Source organism: Abramis brama (assembly GCF_963993115.1).
Source record: "Abramis brama genome assembly, chromosome: 1".
NCBI classification, from domain to species: Eukaryota; Metazoa; Chordata; class Actinopteri; order Cypriniformes; family Leuciscidae; genus Abramis; species Abramis brama.
Genome location: NC_139963.1, coordinates 13,776,275 through 13,793,478, shown reverse-complemented (window position 1 = coordinate 13,793,478; position 17,204 = coordinate 13,776,275). Strand labels below are relative to the sequence as shown.

Below are 17,204 nucleotides of genomic sequence, written 5' to 3'. Positions count from 1 at the left end.
GATAATAGCTTTGTAGGAATATATTTTATTTTGATAATTAGTAAAAAAATGGAAAAAAAATCTTAAATTGATTGTTGATTGATTATTGAAAAATAATAATACATTGATATATATGTTTAATATTATTGATGATTACAAGCTTGGAGGAATTGCAATTAATTACAGCAAATTGTGCAATTAAAGTTCATTTTTTTTCCAGTCTTAATTTTTAAATATGAGCAGGTCTACAAGCTGGGATTGGTAATGCTGGACTGTAATCATAGTTTTATTTATATTTTTCATTAAATTTATTATGTGATATTGGTTTGAGACTGAGAGTATTTTATTTAGTGGAGAACTTTGCAGCAGTATTTTATTTCTTATTCTTTTTTTATTTTATATATATTTTATTATATTTTATTAAAAAGTGTTTAAAAAAAAGTGTAAACAAATTGTTAAAAAAAAAGTTTATAGTAATAAACAACCTGCAGTTTAATGTTTGCATTTCTTTCCCTTACTGTACCGAAAATAAACCGAACCGTGACTTTAAAACCGAGGTACGTACCGTGATTTTTGCGTACCGTTACACCCCTAATATATATATATACATATATATATATATGTATATATATATATGTATATATATATATATATATATATATATATATATACACTCACCTAAAGGATTATTAGGAACACCATACTAATACTGTGTTTGACCCCCTTTCGCCTTCAGAACTGCCTTAATTCTACGTGGCATTGATTCAACAAGGTGCTGAAAGCATTCTTTAGAAATGTTGGCCCATATTGATAGGATAGCATTTTGCAGTTGATGGAGATTTGTGGGATGCACATCCAGGGCACGAAGCTCCCGTTCCACCATATCCCAAAGGTGCTCTATTGGGTTGAGATCAGGTGACTGTAGGGGGCCATTTTAGTACAGTGAACTCATTGTCATGTTCAAGAAACCAATTTGAAATGATTTGAGCTTTGTGACATGGTGCATTATCCTGCTGGAAGTAGCCATCAGAGGATGGGTACATGGTGGTCATAAAGGGATGGACATGGTCAGAAACAATGCTCAGGTAGGCCGTGGCATTTAAACGATGCCCAATTGGCACTAAGGGGCCTAAAGTGTGCCAAGAAAACATCCCCCACACCATTACACCACCACCACCAGCCTGCACAGTGGTAACAAGGCATGATGCATCCATGTTCTCATTCTGTTTACGCCAAATTCTGACTCTACCATCTGAATGTCTCAACAGAAATCGAGACTCATCAGACCAGGCAACATTTTTCCAGTCTTCAACTGTCCAATTTTGGTGAGCTTGTGCAAATTGTAGCCTCTTTTTCCTATTTGTAGTGGAGATGAGTGGTACCCGGTGGGGTCTTCTGCTGTTGTAGCCCATCCGCCTCAAGGTTGTGCGTGTTGTGGCTTCACAAATGCTCTGCTGCATACCTCGGTTGTAACGAGTGGTTATTTCAGTCAAAGTTGCTCTTCTATCAGCTTGAATCAGTCGGCCCATTCTCCTCTGACCTCTAGCATCAACAAGGCATTTTCGCCCACAGGACTGCCGCATACTGGATGTTTTTCCCTTTTCACAAAATTCTTTGTAAACCCTAGAAATGGTTGTGCGTGAAAATCCCAGTAATTGAGCAGATTGTGAAATACTCAGACCGGCCCGTCTGGCACCAACAACCATGCCACGCTCAAAATTGCTTAAATCACCATTCTTTCCCATTCTGACATTCAGTTTGGAGTTCAGGATATATATATATATATATATATATATATATATATATATATATATATATATATATATATATACATACATACATACATACATACATACATACATACATACATACACACATACATACAGTGTATTTGCCATCATACTCCTGTCTTGATATATATATATATATATATATATATATATATAATTTGCTTGGCACAAACAAACAATAGACAGACAATTTCACACAGAGCTCTTGCTGAAGGCACAGAAGCTGACATTGTTTTTTTATTTTAAAAAAGTGTTTTATTTTATTTTGTTCAATTACAGACAAAAATGTAATTGTAACAAAAAAACAAGACAAATATTGCAAATACAGTTCACAATGTATAAAACAAAGAATAACAACAACTAAAGTATAAAATGAACTTGTATGTAAAATAATAATAATAATAATAAAGATTAATAGTAATAAAATACAGAAATTAAAGTGCTTTATAATATCAGGGCAGTTAGTTGAATTTGAAAAGCTTTAACATTTGTAGTGTTTTTATAAGCTTTTTGTTTTGTGATCTCATGTTTGGAAGAGTTTCAAAGTATATTGTTACGAACCCTGGTCTAGGTCAGGGAAGTAACAAACGACAATACAATGCTTCTCAGTTAGTCTTTATTTGACTTTCCTTGCTCTCTTGATTGTTTTCAGAATATAGTATCTCAGAGTTTACAAAGTGTCTTAAATAAATCAAATAAATCAAACAAAGAAAGCAATATATGAAGCAAAATCTTCAGGGGTGAGCTAATGCCAAAATAACAAACAAACAGAAACTAACTTTCCCACAATAAAGCTAACTTCCCTATTGATCACAAATAAAAGAAACAAAATATACAAAAAGGTACCCTATCTCCTTAACTATCCAGTAAACAGGAGAAAAGTGAAGGCCTTTTGGCCTACAAAGAAAATGAGGCACTCACCCCCTACGGCTTCTCAAAGTCATGTAGCTTGTATGTAACAGATGTAGTCAAAAGCATTGAGGTTTCTAAAACAACATATCACCAAAAGTTAGGTGGTTAACAGCACTCTGTTAACTCTACACAGAAAGAGCACAGCAGACATTGTTTTACACTTTCACAGGTCAAACACACAGTACAACAAAGTGCAAGCAAAAAAAAAAAAAACAGAGAGCTCCCTCCAGAGGAATTCCAGGGGATTTTATAGTCCGGGCTTCTTTCTCTAGTCCAACCACCAACGGCTTCTCATTAAGTCCAGGACCAATCCTAAAGGAGAAGGAGACAGCAGGAACAACAACAAAAACACCACAACCGTAACACCCCCACCCTTAAAATTACAAATAATTATTTGTAATCACAAAACAATTCTTAATCCTAAAGGTTACATGGTGCACGTGACAAAGCATCAGCAAGCACATTCTCACATCCCTTCTTGTGCCGAATTTCCAAATTAAAACCTTGTATCAAAAGAGACCAGCGCATCAGTCTTTGATTTGAATTCGACATCTGGAACAGAAAAACCAGGGGATTATGGTCAGTATACACCAGGATAGGGACATTACAAGCATCAAGATAAATTTCGAAATGCTGAAGTGCAAGCAACAGCGCAAGAGCCTCTTTCTCAATTGTACTATAATGTCGCTGCGATTTCGTAAACTTCCTTGAAAAATAACATACTGGGTGATCAATTCCAGTAACATCCTCCTGAATAAGGACTGCCCCTGCTCCCACCTCACTCGCATCCACTTCCAATTTAAATGGTCGTGAAAAATTCGGAGCTGATAGAACTGGGGCACTGCACAGCAACGTTTTAACAGCATCAAAAGCTGACTGACACTCTGAACTCCACTCAAAAACTTTGGATTGACTCAGTAAGTTAGTAAGGGGTGATGCAACTTCAGCAAAGTTCTTGCAAAAAGCCCGGTAATATCCCGTCATTCCCAAAAAACGACGCAACTCTCGTTTTGTTTTGGGAGCTGGAAAATCAAGTATGCACTCGATTTTGACATTAACAGGTCGCACCTGTCCTTGACCCACACATTTCCCAAGATATGTCACCACAGCAGGGCTCTACACTTACTTTTTGAACAAGGAGCACTGGTGCGCCTAAATAAAAAAATTTAGGAGCACAGACAAAATTTGGGGGCACAGTCATTTTTGTTGTATAAGTTTATCATTATAGTTTTATTATTAGAATTATTCAACAATTAAATTTACAATGCTTATTGTAAGGTTAAGAACATCAGACCAAAACTTTCAAACAAAAGATTTTCATTTAATTCTATTTTATCGCCATGTAGATTTCATTTATCATTGTATGTAGGCCCTATGTATGTTTCACATTTTATCTGAAATGAAGATCATGTCTGAGTCACTTGGCCAAGCTTTGTAGCCTGGTCGCCTTGACCTCTTTCCAGCAGACAGCCATTTTTCAGCACATTTTGTAGGATCAAACAGTTCCAGGGAGGGCCCCTCTGTGCTGATCTGAATTAGAAGGGCCCTATAAAATCCGTTTTATTTTTTCCCAAATTCCGTTTTATTTTTTCTCATTCCATTCCATTCCATTTTTTCCATTTTAATTTTTGGGAATTCAGTTGGTTTTTTTTACCCTTTACTGTAATTTTAGTCGTAAAAATAGTGTTTTTAATGTTAATGATTAAAATGTACACAAATAAAATAGGAATGACCCTAAATTTATTGAGGTAACAAACAAAATTCTCATTTTAAGAGATGTTAAATGTGGTTTGGTTTGTTTACATAAGTGAATGTATTAGGCTAACTAACATGAACCACAAGCAATACATTTGTTACTGTATTTATTAATCTTTGTTAATCTTAGTTAACCCTAACCCTGTATTTTTAATGTTACTTCACACAGTGCATTAAGCCAACTAATGTTAACAAATACAACTTTTCATTTAAATAATGTAGGCTACTAAATGGTGAAATTAACATTAATAAAGATTAATAAATGCTGTAGAAGTGCAGTTTATTAATAGTTAATGTTAACTGATCTAGTTAACTAGAGTTTAATAAATGGAACCTTATTGTAAAGTGTTACCGATTTTGTTATACACCGAACCGATTCAGTGTTGGACAGATCAGTTGTTTTAACCATTCATTAAAGTGAATCGGTTCAAAGGAGTAATTAGTTCGCGAATCGGACGTATCATTAGCAGACTTGTAGTGTGTAGTGTGATTATCCCGGCAGGTTTAGGACGTCGCACAAGATTTGTCAACACAGAAAACATTTCATCATTGGATAGGTTTTGTTTAGTTTATTGAAAGTGTTTTTTTATGTCAGCTGAATGGGCGGAACGCTTTTCAGAGAAGGAAAGGTAAAAAAGTTTTTTTTTTTTTGCACAATTCACACACAGCGGTAGCCTAATTCAGGAAAATAATATCCGAATGCTCCACGTGAAACTTCGTTCTTCCGATCTTTTACCATTGTGTCAATTCTCAATTGATTTAGATTAATAAGCGCGAGGGAGTGAGAGAGAGCAAGACAGTTTGAAGACGCGCGCGCAACCGGGCCTCTCTCTCTGCTCGTTCTTTCAGTAATAGGCCTATGCTATTTTCCTCAGACATACGTTTTTCTCCAACACAAAAACAGAATTTTATTCCAAATATGTAAAATTCCGCGTTGACATTAGATTCCGCGTTAATTTGCCAATTCCGCGATTCCGTGATCGCGGAAATTATAGGGCCCTATAAATAGTTTGTGTGTGGGCACTGTATTTTTTTTATGAGGCTACAGACTAGCTACTGAAGATTTAGGCCTAATAAACTGATCTCCCGGTAATATAGTGTCCTACTCTGCCCCTCCTCATGATGATATATTTGCAGCTGTTTCTATAGAAAAATGCTGTCACTCGCACGAGTGCGCCCAAATATTTTTTCACGTTCGCACGCCGAAATATTTACTCGCATGTGCGAGTAAAATGGGCGCACTGTAGAGCCCTGCACAGCTTTCCCAAATTCACATTTAGCCAGGTTCAACGTAAGGGATGCATCACTTAATTGATGAAAAACTGCATATAGACTTGTTAGATGCTGTTCCCAGTCAGATGAATAAACGACAATGTCATCCAGATATGCCTCACAATTTTCTAACCCAGCCAGCACTATTCTCATTAGGCGTTGGAAAGTGGCGGGTGCATTTCGCATCCCGAAAGCCATCCTCCTGTACTGCAGGAAATGGTCAGGCGTAACAAAGGCAGAGATTTCTGAAGCCCTGGCGGTCAAAGGTCAAACTTTGCAGCGCCAACCCGGTCAATACAATCATCCATCCTTGGTAAAGGACAGGAGTCAGGTTTCGTGATGGAATTTACCTTGCGGTAATCTTTTCAAAATCTAAATTTTCCATCTGATTTAGGCACCAACAGACAGGGTGAGCTCCATGGACTGAAACTTGGCACAGCAAAACCATGTTCTAACAAGTATGCAGACTCTTCTTGCATAATTTCTCTCTTGATGGGGTTTACGCGATAGGAATTTTGCTTGATAGGCGAGCTATCACCCACATCAATATCATGCTCCAATACTGTGGTTTGACTAGGCACATCGGAAAAAAGAGCAGGGAACTTGTTAATCAGCGTAACAACATCACTTTGACACGCTTCACTCAAGTAACACAAATGGGACTTTAAGTCTACCAAAAGCTTTGAATTGTCCAACAGAGCACACGATACATCTCACATCCTAAGCCCATCCTCCTCAGGACAATACACAGCTGCCATAGCAGCAGAAATGGAGTCAGTGGCTTTTGGTACACTCTGAGCTACATCCTTCTGAGTTACATCTCTCATTACATAGGCTTTAAGCATATTAATGTGACACACTCTGGTCTTTCGCTTTCTGTCAGGAGTATTAATGACATAATCTGTGTCACTTGATTTCTGCTTGATAGTATAAGGACCCGAGAACTTTGCCTGCAATGGGGACTCTGGAAGAGGAAGGAAGACAAGCACCAAATCACCTTCCTGAAAACTTCGACAAACACTCTTTTTATCAAAGCGGGTCTTCATTTTAATTTGAGTGTGGCCCAACTCCGAAAGTGGCACTTCACGAGCTCGGTGTAGGCGTTCTCTGAAGGAATTCACAAACTCAAGTACGCCCGTTTGGGGGGTTGTCTCTGCCAACAACTGTTCACGAAACAGTTTTAACGGGCCCCGCACAGTGTGCCCGAACACTAATTCGGCAGGACTAAAACCCAAGGATTCCTGAACGGTCTCTCGTACAGCAAACATGACCAAGGGAATGCCCTCATCCCAATCTTTCCCCGTTTCGAAACAGTTCATACGCAACATACTTTTCAAGGTCTGATGAAAGCGTTCTAGTGCTCCCTGTGACTCTGGGTGATAGGCACTAGAAAGTTTATGCTTTACAGACAAACAGTCCAGAACCTGAGAAAACAGCTTGGAGGTAAAATTTGTACCTTGATCTGACTGTAGAACTCTGGGAATACCAAATGTAGAGAAAAATTTGACCAGTTCTTTAGTCACATTCTTAGCTCTAATGGTACGCATAGGAATCGCCTCGGGGTACCGAGTAGCAGCACACATTAGAGTCAGCAAATACTGATATCCAGACTTAGTCTTGGGTAATGGACCAACGCAATCAATAATAATTCTCTCAAAGGGCTCTGACACAATTGGAATAGGATGAAGAGGAGCACTAGGAATTCCCTGATTAGGTTTACCAGCTAGCTGGCACACATGACACGATCGACAGTACTCTGAAACTGCTTTTTTCAAGCCAGGCCAAAAAAAAATAGCGAAGGATGCGACTAAAAGTCTTGTTTACTCCCAGATGACCAGAGAGAGCATGATCATGAGCTAAACACAAAATCTGTTCACGATAATTATGAGGGACCACTACCTGAAACACAGTCTTCCAGCTCAGATCCTTCTCTGATGGGGACCACTTACGCATAAGCACTCCATCCTCCCAAACATAAGCTACATCTTTATCTACTACTTCATCTTTTTGTACAGCCTCAGCAAGACACTTGGCTAGAGACGGGTCAGCTTTTTGTGCAGCCGCCAGCTGTTCTTTTCCGACCCCAAGCATAGTCTCCAACTGGACTGCAACATCCTGGTCAGAAACACACACATTAGGAGAAACATCCTGCATACATTCCTTTCTATCAACTTTATCAGTCATAAACGTTTCAGACACATCTAAAACATCATCAAACTTTTTAGTCTGAGCACGGGTTACCGCACAGGCAGTAAAAACAGAAGGAAACTGTTGACCCACATCAACCTCTTCACAAAACCCAGACAAATCTGGCCTGTCCACAACAATGGGCTGAGGAAACACTTTACCACCAGCAATATCATTGCCTAATATCAGACCGACTCCTATCGGAAGCGGAGCACGTACTCCCAAACTTACAACTCCTGTGAACAAATCGGATTGGAGGTAAACGGAGTGCAAGGGAACTTTGACACAGCCAAGCTCAATGCCACGGATTAACACGCTTGATCCGCAATACGACTGTTCTGAGAAATCTAGTGCACTTTCCACAATAAAAGACTGAACCGAACCAGTATCTCGCAAGATCATAATCGGCTTAAAATTTCCCTGCTTCCCTGAGAGAGATACTGAACCATCCATAATAAATGGGCAGTATAAGTTTGTATGCGTATTACTAGAATTAAACACAGAGGGAGCAGTATGAACCAGAGCAACTCCCTTTGGTTTCTCAGGAGGTTTACTCTGATTCCAGCGCTTACAATCCGCAATCAAATGTCCTGGCTCGCGACAGAAAAAACAAACGCGCCTCTCTCCCTCACGAGCCACATTGTTATTACGAAACACATTCGAAGCTGCTTCTCTATTCTCTCCTTTTCCTTTACCCTTAACCCCTTGCCTGGCAGGGATCACTGGTGATCCCAACTAATTGTTGTTCAAAATGCATTACTCTTTTAAAACATCACACTCTTACTTGATCTGGACAAAATCAGCATCATATGGAAGGTTCAAGACTCCAGCTTCGATATTTGACCACTGTTTATGATTAAACTGGTTTGCAGTGACATTAATTTTTTAATTTATGACAGGAGTGCAAAATAATTCATCTGTAACGTTCGTTATTTTGAATAGAATTAATCACTCACACAACATCCATTCTCGTCTTCTCCGGTTTATTTGTGCTCAAATACATATAATAAACAGAATCCGCCAGGGCAATTATTACAATGGTGCGCATATTTGGAGAAATATTGATTAATTATCATATGTTAGTAAAATATTTTGACAATGCAGAATACAATTCCTATTCATTTTTCACTGAATAATACCATATAAACAGCTGAAACAGCGCACGGAGCTTGCTGTGTATCTCCTCTTCCTGATTTGAGACAGACATGACCTTGAAGAAATATGATTCGGCTGTCCAGCTGTCAATCATCATCATGTGATTCAACGTGACCTCTTCTGCATGACGCGTCCTGTGTATACTTCCTGATTCAGCACATTCATGATAAACAAAGCGAACGTGACATTTCTTCACCGAAACAAGTTCTAATAAATGCACGATTTAAGTATGTGTGTTTTGTGTGTTATTTTCGTGCGATTTGGGGTATTTTTATATGAATAAAAAATAAAGGTAAGGATAAGCATAGCCCATAGCTTCATATAAAATGCTAAAAATAACATATTTCACATTCGTTTTCTGACTTAAAACCATCCTAAACCGCGACCGGAATATAATACAAACACTCGATGGTGTTTTAAAGTGAGCTTTAAATAAAAGTGTAATATTAATAAATTAAATTGTGTCATGTAGCTTGAGGCTAACTGTTGTGCTAATGCACCTGCTGCAGGAGCTGTCTATTCCATACAATCATTTTTTAAAAATAATTCGCATTTAAAAGTTCCAAGAATATTTTTTAGTTGTTTGTTTTCTAAGGCTTAAGTTAATAGGTGGATTATAGTCTATGAGGGTTACACATTATGTGTCAATGGCTAAGCATTATGCTAGAAGAAAGGCTATAATGGCTGCATTCAAACAAAAGAATAAGAATAAAAGAATGATGAAGACCATCACAGGTGTGAAAGCTTGGTCGATTTAAATGAAAATAACATGAATGGGGCCAGTTATCCTTGCCAGACATAGTCAGAGACAGTAAATAGGTGTTTAGAGTGCAATAAACTATTTGTTGAGAAACTTGTTTGCTTTCTCTGAGAATTCTCCCCTGACATGGTCTCACAATAGGCTTCATAAAATGCATAATTTTAGAGATATCATTCTCAGACTTGAAATGAAGCATGACCACAGTTGTGGCTACACTTTAGTTGTGGTTATAAGTTGCTATCCTAAATTCACATCATATTTTTATACATTTAATAAATATATTCTTAATATTTGTTGTTTTTGTTTTATGTTTGAGCTTATATATTTCAATATTAATAACAGTCTGGTTAATTTTGAGTCTTGAACTGTAAACTCTCAAGGGTTGGCTTTCTAAATATATGTTGGTTATGTGTCTATTCAGAATGACTTATGAGCAGCAACTAGGGTTGCGCGATATGCTCCATTTTCATATCGTCCTATCGTCAGCCTGTGAGATCGGCGATACACGATATTATCGTGAGGGGGCGGGGCTTACTTATTTGATTATTAACTTGCTTATTTACTCATCAATTTGCTTGTTTTATTACTTCGTTTTAAATGAGAATCTTTTTTCTATTTTGCTAGCAAAGGTGGAGTGTTTATTAATAGGCTAAATCAGGTTATTTCCTGGTATAGTGAGGTAAAAAAAAGATCCTAATCATTCTTGTATCTGACTCGGAGTATTTCAACATGTCAGCGGGAAATTTACGGACACACATTATCCTCTCATGCCGTTACAGATCTGCAGCATTTTGACTGTTTGACGAGATGTGAACACGTTTTAATTTCTTGATTCAAGAAAGAGTCGGAGTCTGCGATATATGTCCTCCTACCAGTGCTCTCTCTGTCTGGATGCACTTCACATGCGCACCGCACTTCAATAACGCAGGTGTTTTAAATGCCAGGAGAAATCAGAGGCAAAAATCTAAAAGTCGATCGGTTATACGCCGACTTAAACTTATGACTTGACTCTGATAAAGGAAAACGGGTTAATCCGTTTACATGACCACATGCATTGTCAGTTTATTCAGCATAATCGAGTTAATAACGTGCATGTAAACGCGCTCAATCCCTGAAAACGAAAGCAGAAACGGACTGAGCTTTCGCTGCATTAACAGCACGTTCTCTCCGAGTCGACGGTGGATAACGGTAGGCTACAGCAACTATCTTAATTTACTGGCTGAATATTTCTCTTGTGGACTTACATTATTGACAGCGAAAAAATTAGAAGAATATTTCTTGTTAAACAAGTTTGAAGTTGCTTGTGATTTTCTCAGATGGCAGAGTTTCACAGATGCTTCGTGAACTGTATCTTTTATTAGGCCTAGGCGGCCTATATCATTTTATTGATATTATTATTATAATTAATATTTTGTAATTGTATTGTTTTTAGTGTTATTCGTGTCATTAAATATTTTGTTAATGTGCTATGGAAACAAAATACTGACGAACAACGATGCCGCGTCTTCATCTAGGCTCTGTATAAAAATTATGCGTCTGTTAAAGCACTCTTGACAATTTGTGAATGGATCACCTTGCAATGAAATTTCGTTGTGGGATGTAGTTTTTGTTTTGTCTGTTTTAAAAACATTTTCTTTGAGGAGTCCTCATACGCGCGTGATATGGCGCAAGTGTGGTTATGTGGTGATGTCGTTATGAATTTAGGCAAGGCAAATATAATTGTAGTTCCTAATTAATTTAATAACTATACTAGCTTCATAATAATAATAATGATTTAATACATTAATGGAAAAACGAGCCAATTATCGTATTGATATCGTCAAAGGCATCTGCCATCGGCGATATCTCTGTCTATCGTCGATACACGATACTATCGTCTATCGGCACAACCCTAGCAGCAACCTTTTTATTTTGGGTATGTCATGTATGCAGCAATTGCCAAAATTGGGGGTGAGAGGTAAGGGGTTAAAAAAACCCTTGAGCTGTTTCTCACAGGAAACTCAGATGAACCGTGTTTCTCTCTACACACAGACGGAGTAAAAACAGTTTTGTGCGTGAGTAGTTATAACCCTACGGCACCTGTCAAAATGATTGATGACTTCCGGTCCCGCCCACAGATAAGACATCTGGTCACCGCCCTTCCGGTTGACCGTTGACATGTCCCGCCCTTTCTGGCGTGTATAGATATGGATATGGATTGTCATATTGACCGTTCGATCATGTGTTTTGACAGTTTTATCTACCGGTGTCTTTCCGGCATATGTTGTTGTTATGGTTTGCCCTATTGTCCTAGTTAGTCGTAGATCATGTGGTTTTGACAGAAAGTTTGAAGACTGTGTCACACAACCATTATCTCTTGTGCACACGAGTTGGGTGTATTTTCTGTGTTTGTGTACTGGTCATTTTAGCAGTCCGTTTGACTTATGATCTGTATTCGCTGAATCGGACATAAACACTGATATCTCTGCTACACAGACGTCCACCCTCACATTCCTGAGGTAACAGCAAAAGTGAGAAAAAAGAGAGTTGTCCCTAATCATGTTTTATATTTCACACAAATGATATACAATAATATCTTAGCAAAAATCTACTGAAACCATTTAATTCAGTTTTAGATAAACAAAAGAATAAAATGAATAAGGATTTTACTAAATACTAAAACCTATCACAAAAAAAAAAGAGTTGAAAAACATACTGTTCTTTAAAAAAAAAGAGTTGAAAACATACTGTTCTTTAAAAAGTATAAATGAAAAGATTATAAAATAATTTAACCAAGGTTGAAAAACATACCGTTCGTTTAAAGTATAAATGAAAAGATTATAAAATAATATAATATAAATGTCAGTGTTTCTCTCTCTCTCTCTCTCTCTCTCTCTCTCGCAGCTCCATCTGTCTGCGTCTCACTCATTCAGTGATTACGGTGCACGCGCGCGTGTCTGTGTCTAAGCGCGCGTCCTCCTTCTCCTCAGTAGGCTTTTCCATATTAGGTAACAGGCAATTTTAGTTTTAGATGAATAAATAAAATTCTTAATCACACGTTTATAGAGAGTTACAACTCCCGAACTTATGTGTTCAAGAAGGTGTTGTAAGCGCCTTTGTAAACAATCATTATCTCTTGAACACACTAACTTTTCTGTGTTTGTGATAGACATCTGTTTTTTTCACTTTGTGTGCTGGTCATTTTTGCAGTCCGTTTGACAGGTTGAAATAAATTATTGCCGTTTCATAGGGTGTGGGCATCCTGTGGTTCTCTCTTACAGCACCACGTGACGGTCTCTGACTCCTAGGGTTTATTCAGTGATCAGAATGAGACATTGTGTTAGGGCAAATTTTAAATGATATCTTTATAAAATGTTTTTTTTTATTTATATATATATATATTTTTTTTTTATTAAATTCAATACATTATTAAAAGTCTTAATAAAAAAGTCTCTCAAACAGACTCCCCCGTCCCGTGACTCTCTCTCTCTCTCTCTCTCTCTCTCTCTCTCTCTCTCTCTCTCTCTCATTTAAATGCATAACCTTAAAAGTTTAAATTAGATCTTTTAAAATTAAAAGACTGTTTAAATTAAATCTTTAAAGTTTGAATACATTTGTATCTTCTATTTATCTTTTAGAAGACTTATGCATGATATAAATGATTTTGCTTAAATTTAACCCATTGTATTAATTTTACTTTTAATAAAAAACTTTAGATGGTTGAAAAACTGTACTTATTCGTCTTAAATCTCATTTAATCTCTCTTTTTGTCCATGCGGGGTTTCAATTTTTATGGTGGGGGCTTTCCATAGCTATAATGCATTTTGTACCGTGCACCTAAACACAGAAAACTTGTACATTTTCAAAATGAAATAAATGAATAAATAATCTAATATCATTTTGTGCACACACACACACGGTTCTCAAAAAAATGAACTCATCTCTATTTTAAATTAAATTATTATTAATAACATATGTTACTAAAATGTAAACAAAGTTTTAGCTAAATAAATATATAAATAAAAACACCTTACAGCCCCAGATCCTTCAGAGATAAACCACAGTGTGAACTGAAGCTTCAGGAAACAGGGTATCAGACCAGATGAGTCTCGGGGGACAATGTCACAGTAAATCTAGTCTGCTAACGCCTTTTCAGAGTACATCCAGAGTTTATGCTAAATTCATTTAAAAGCATAACCTTAAAAGTTCAAATCAAATCTTTAAAGTTTTATTAAAATCATATCTTCTATTTATCTTCTAAGAAGACTTATGTATTATTTTTACTAAACAGCGTCTGTTCAAAAACTTTAGAATGTTGAAAAACTGTACTTAGTCGTCTTAGATCTTATTTATACAAAAATATTTCAAACAGTATTTTTGTCCATACAACATGTTGTCAAAGTTTGTCACAATGTTTTGTTGGTTTTAAGAAATCCGAGGACTCCACATTGATCTTATTTAAGTTTGTATCTTTTGACTAAGTTTGTATCTTTTAGAAAATCACCACACATTTTTCAGAGACACTGATGGTCCATGACGCGGCATAAGTAAAGTTGGTCTTGAGCGAATATTTATTTTTTTACTCGTCTTAATTCAAAGTATAAGTATAAGATCGTATAAGATAATTATTACTTGTATCTCCCGAACTATCCTTAATCAGTGTGGAATCACACAGGGTGAAACCCTTTACTGAGAATATACTATCTACTCAAAATATATGTAGAAGTTTAAATCCGCTGTTTAAAATCTGTCTGGTGGCCGCATGAACAGACTTTGGGCAGAGCTATAGCAGGAAGCATACCCTTTGACCTCCTTGTTTTTTTAGGCTTTTTTTTTTTTTTTTTGTTAAAGACCCTACAAGTTAGCAAAACAATTTCTCCCATCTAGCGGTAAAATTCTATTTTGCATTTAAACAAATAGTGCTCTCTAGCGCCTTGCTTTTTCAAATGCGGTAGTACATCATCGAGTTTAACTATACATGTTCTACCGTTATGCTGCCTATATAATGATTTACACAGCCAAGCAGTACAAAAAAGCTTGTCATTTAGACCGTAACTTTGACTTACCTGTTGAGAAGAAAGCAGGCACCCTTTCATTAGCTCTTTCCACCTGGGAAAAGCTATCCCGATAAATTACATTTTTGCTTTTTGGCGACGAGGATTCCTTCTTCTGTGGCTCGGCATAACTATGATCCAGCATTATATTGTGCCGTGCAGCCTTTTCAAATTTGTCTGGGACAGTATCAACGTCTCTCATATGGTCTGGCAGTTAAGATTCCTGGTTTTCACCCAGGTCGCCCGAGTTCGACTCCCGGTATGGGGAGTCAATTTTTTTTTCATATTGCCAACACAATTCAAGTTATTCAAGTTCATCAATAATCATTTTTAGTTATTCATAGTCTTGGAGGCCTACACGAACTGCAGAAACAAGCACAAGATATGTAAAAACTCATAAATGCTGTTTCAGTACTGAATCATTTTCACAAATACAATTATATTGAATTCAGAAAATTTCACTATGGAATATTTACTTTATCTATCATAGTTCAATTTAGTACATCATCATTTAAACTTTTCATCTATTGATGAAATAGATTATTTATGACACATAGTCATATTTTTAATTTAAACTTTTTGTCATAATTAATACTTAATTCAGAATTACAATTTTTGTCAATTACGCCTTTTTAACGTAATACTATTTTGATGGTCCTTTTGAACGTGCTGTTGACTATAGTAGTGTTGATGATGAAATGTGTTGAGTTAGGCTAGCGCTTTTTGTCCCTCTCTGTTATTATAGTGTTTCAAGATGGCGGACTTACCAGCCCCATGTAAATAAAGATAAGAAATGTTTCGCTTACATGGATAAGTCAGATCATTGGCAGAGGCCATTTTACACCCATGAGGACATATTTTATGAATACAGACAATGATTTTAGCTAATAAAATACCATTTTTTTCAACAAGCAAATCTACACATGAGAGGCCTTTAGAAGTCATAACTTCAGGGGTCAACAGCTTAGGCCCGTTGGTTTAGGTATTTGTAAAAATCAAATACTGTATTACACTTTTCAAAGTTACAATAAAAAGACCTGTTGTGTTCTGACACAAGGCCATTAACTTGTTTTTATAAATGTATTTTGCTTATTTCTACAAATATCAACCTGAAAATGAAAAAATCAGAAAAATCAGAAAAAACAGTGTTTTAAAATACAACTAAACCATGATAATGTTTAGTTTAGATGTTGATGACTAAGCTTCTGGCATATAGTGCAACCACGCAACAAGAAATCTAATATTGGTGTAATCTTTGCTAGGTCTCACTCACGACACACAACTTTGTAAATAAAATAAAATAAAATATAATGAAAGTCATTGTACTGTAATTTAACCATATTTTATTGATTAATATTATGACTTCATGTTGATTTAAAGTTTTTAATTGTTATTAACTAATACCTTTATCTTTTAACATCCGGCACAAAATGAAAGAGATGTATTATTAAAAAAAAAAAAAAAAATGGAATGTTCACAATCACTGTGTCAAAAACAGTATGCGTGTAAATAGTTGTGCAAAGTTCCACACCCTATGGACTAACTTTAAAAACAAAACAAAAATACACATACATAAATATATATATACTTATAACATACACAAATCATTTCTTAACTAAGCAACTGTTTCTTAAATTATCAGACACTCACCGCACTGATGTTAACATCACCATATATTGTGTTTTCTACCATGATTGTAGTAACTATTGTCCCACCATTCTTGTGGGCAATTGTTAAGTTAAGCTGATTAGGGTTCTGAATTAATGGCTGTCCCAATGATGTAGAAATATTATGCTGTCGTCGTTGTGGAAGGTTGTTAGACTGTTGATTTGTCATGTTTCCAGAATGTGTTTGAATGCTCAGCGTTTGAACGTCACCATCTGTTAAAAAAATTAGCAATTAAATACACAACCAAAACCATGTAAACATTATAGTAAAGCTTATTGAAGATTGAGAAACATATTGACTACTAACAAAGTAAATTATACAACTTTTCCTACGTTTGATATTCTTTTTTCTGATTTTTTTCACTATGGACTTGATCCTTTTTAATGCTGTTTTCTCTCCATATTTATACTGTAGTTCCTCTACTGTGTCTTCCAACTTCCCTGTTGTTCTTCTCCAGCTGTGCTAACCAAAGACAAACAGTTAGAAGAATAAAATGTATGTACAATAGCAAAAATAAAGTTGGTCATTAGTTGTTAGGGTTAGATACACCTGTAGACCCATTCATACACCCGTTCGCCTGTTTTCATTTAGCATACACCAGAGTTCAAACATTCACTTTTTCAAAGGCCGAATGATTACGCGGTCAAAATTTCTCTTTTTAACATAAGAGTTAAAAAATGTACATGAGTCACG

At 36.3% G+C, this 17,204-nt stretch overlaps 1 long non-coding RNA gene across 1 annotated transcript; it reads right to left on the bottom strand.

The window, feature by feature from the left end:
• Window positions 1-15,090: 15,090 nt before the first annotated feature.
• Window positions 15,091-17,135, bottom strand: LOC311086578. Its single transcript, XR_014607094.1, has 3 exons — window positions 16,844-17,135; window positions 16,494-16,723; window positions 15,091-15,206 (listed from the first exon to the last, which is right to left on the bottom strand). It is a non-coding gene; the product is annotated as an uncharacterized lncRNA (long non-coding RNA).
• Between the last annotated feature and the right edge of the window lie 69 nt (window positions 17,136-17,204).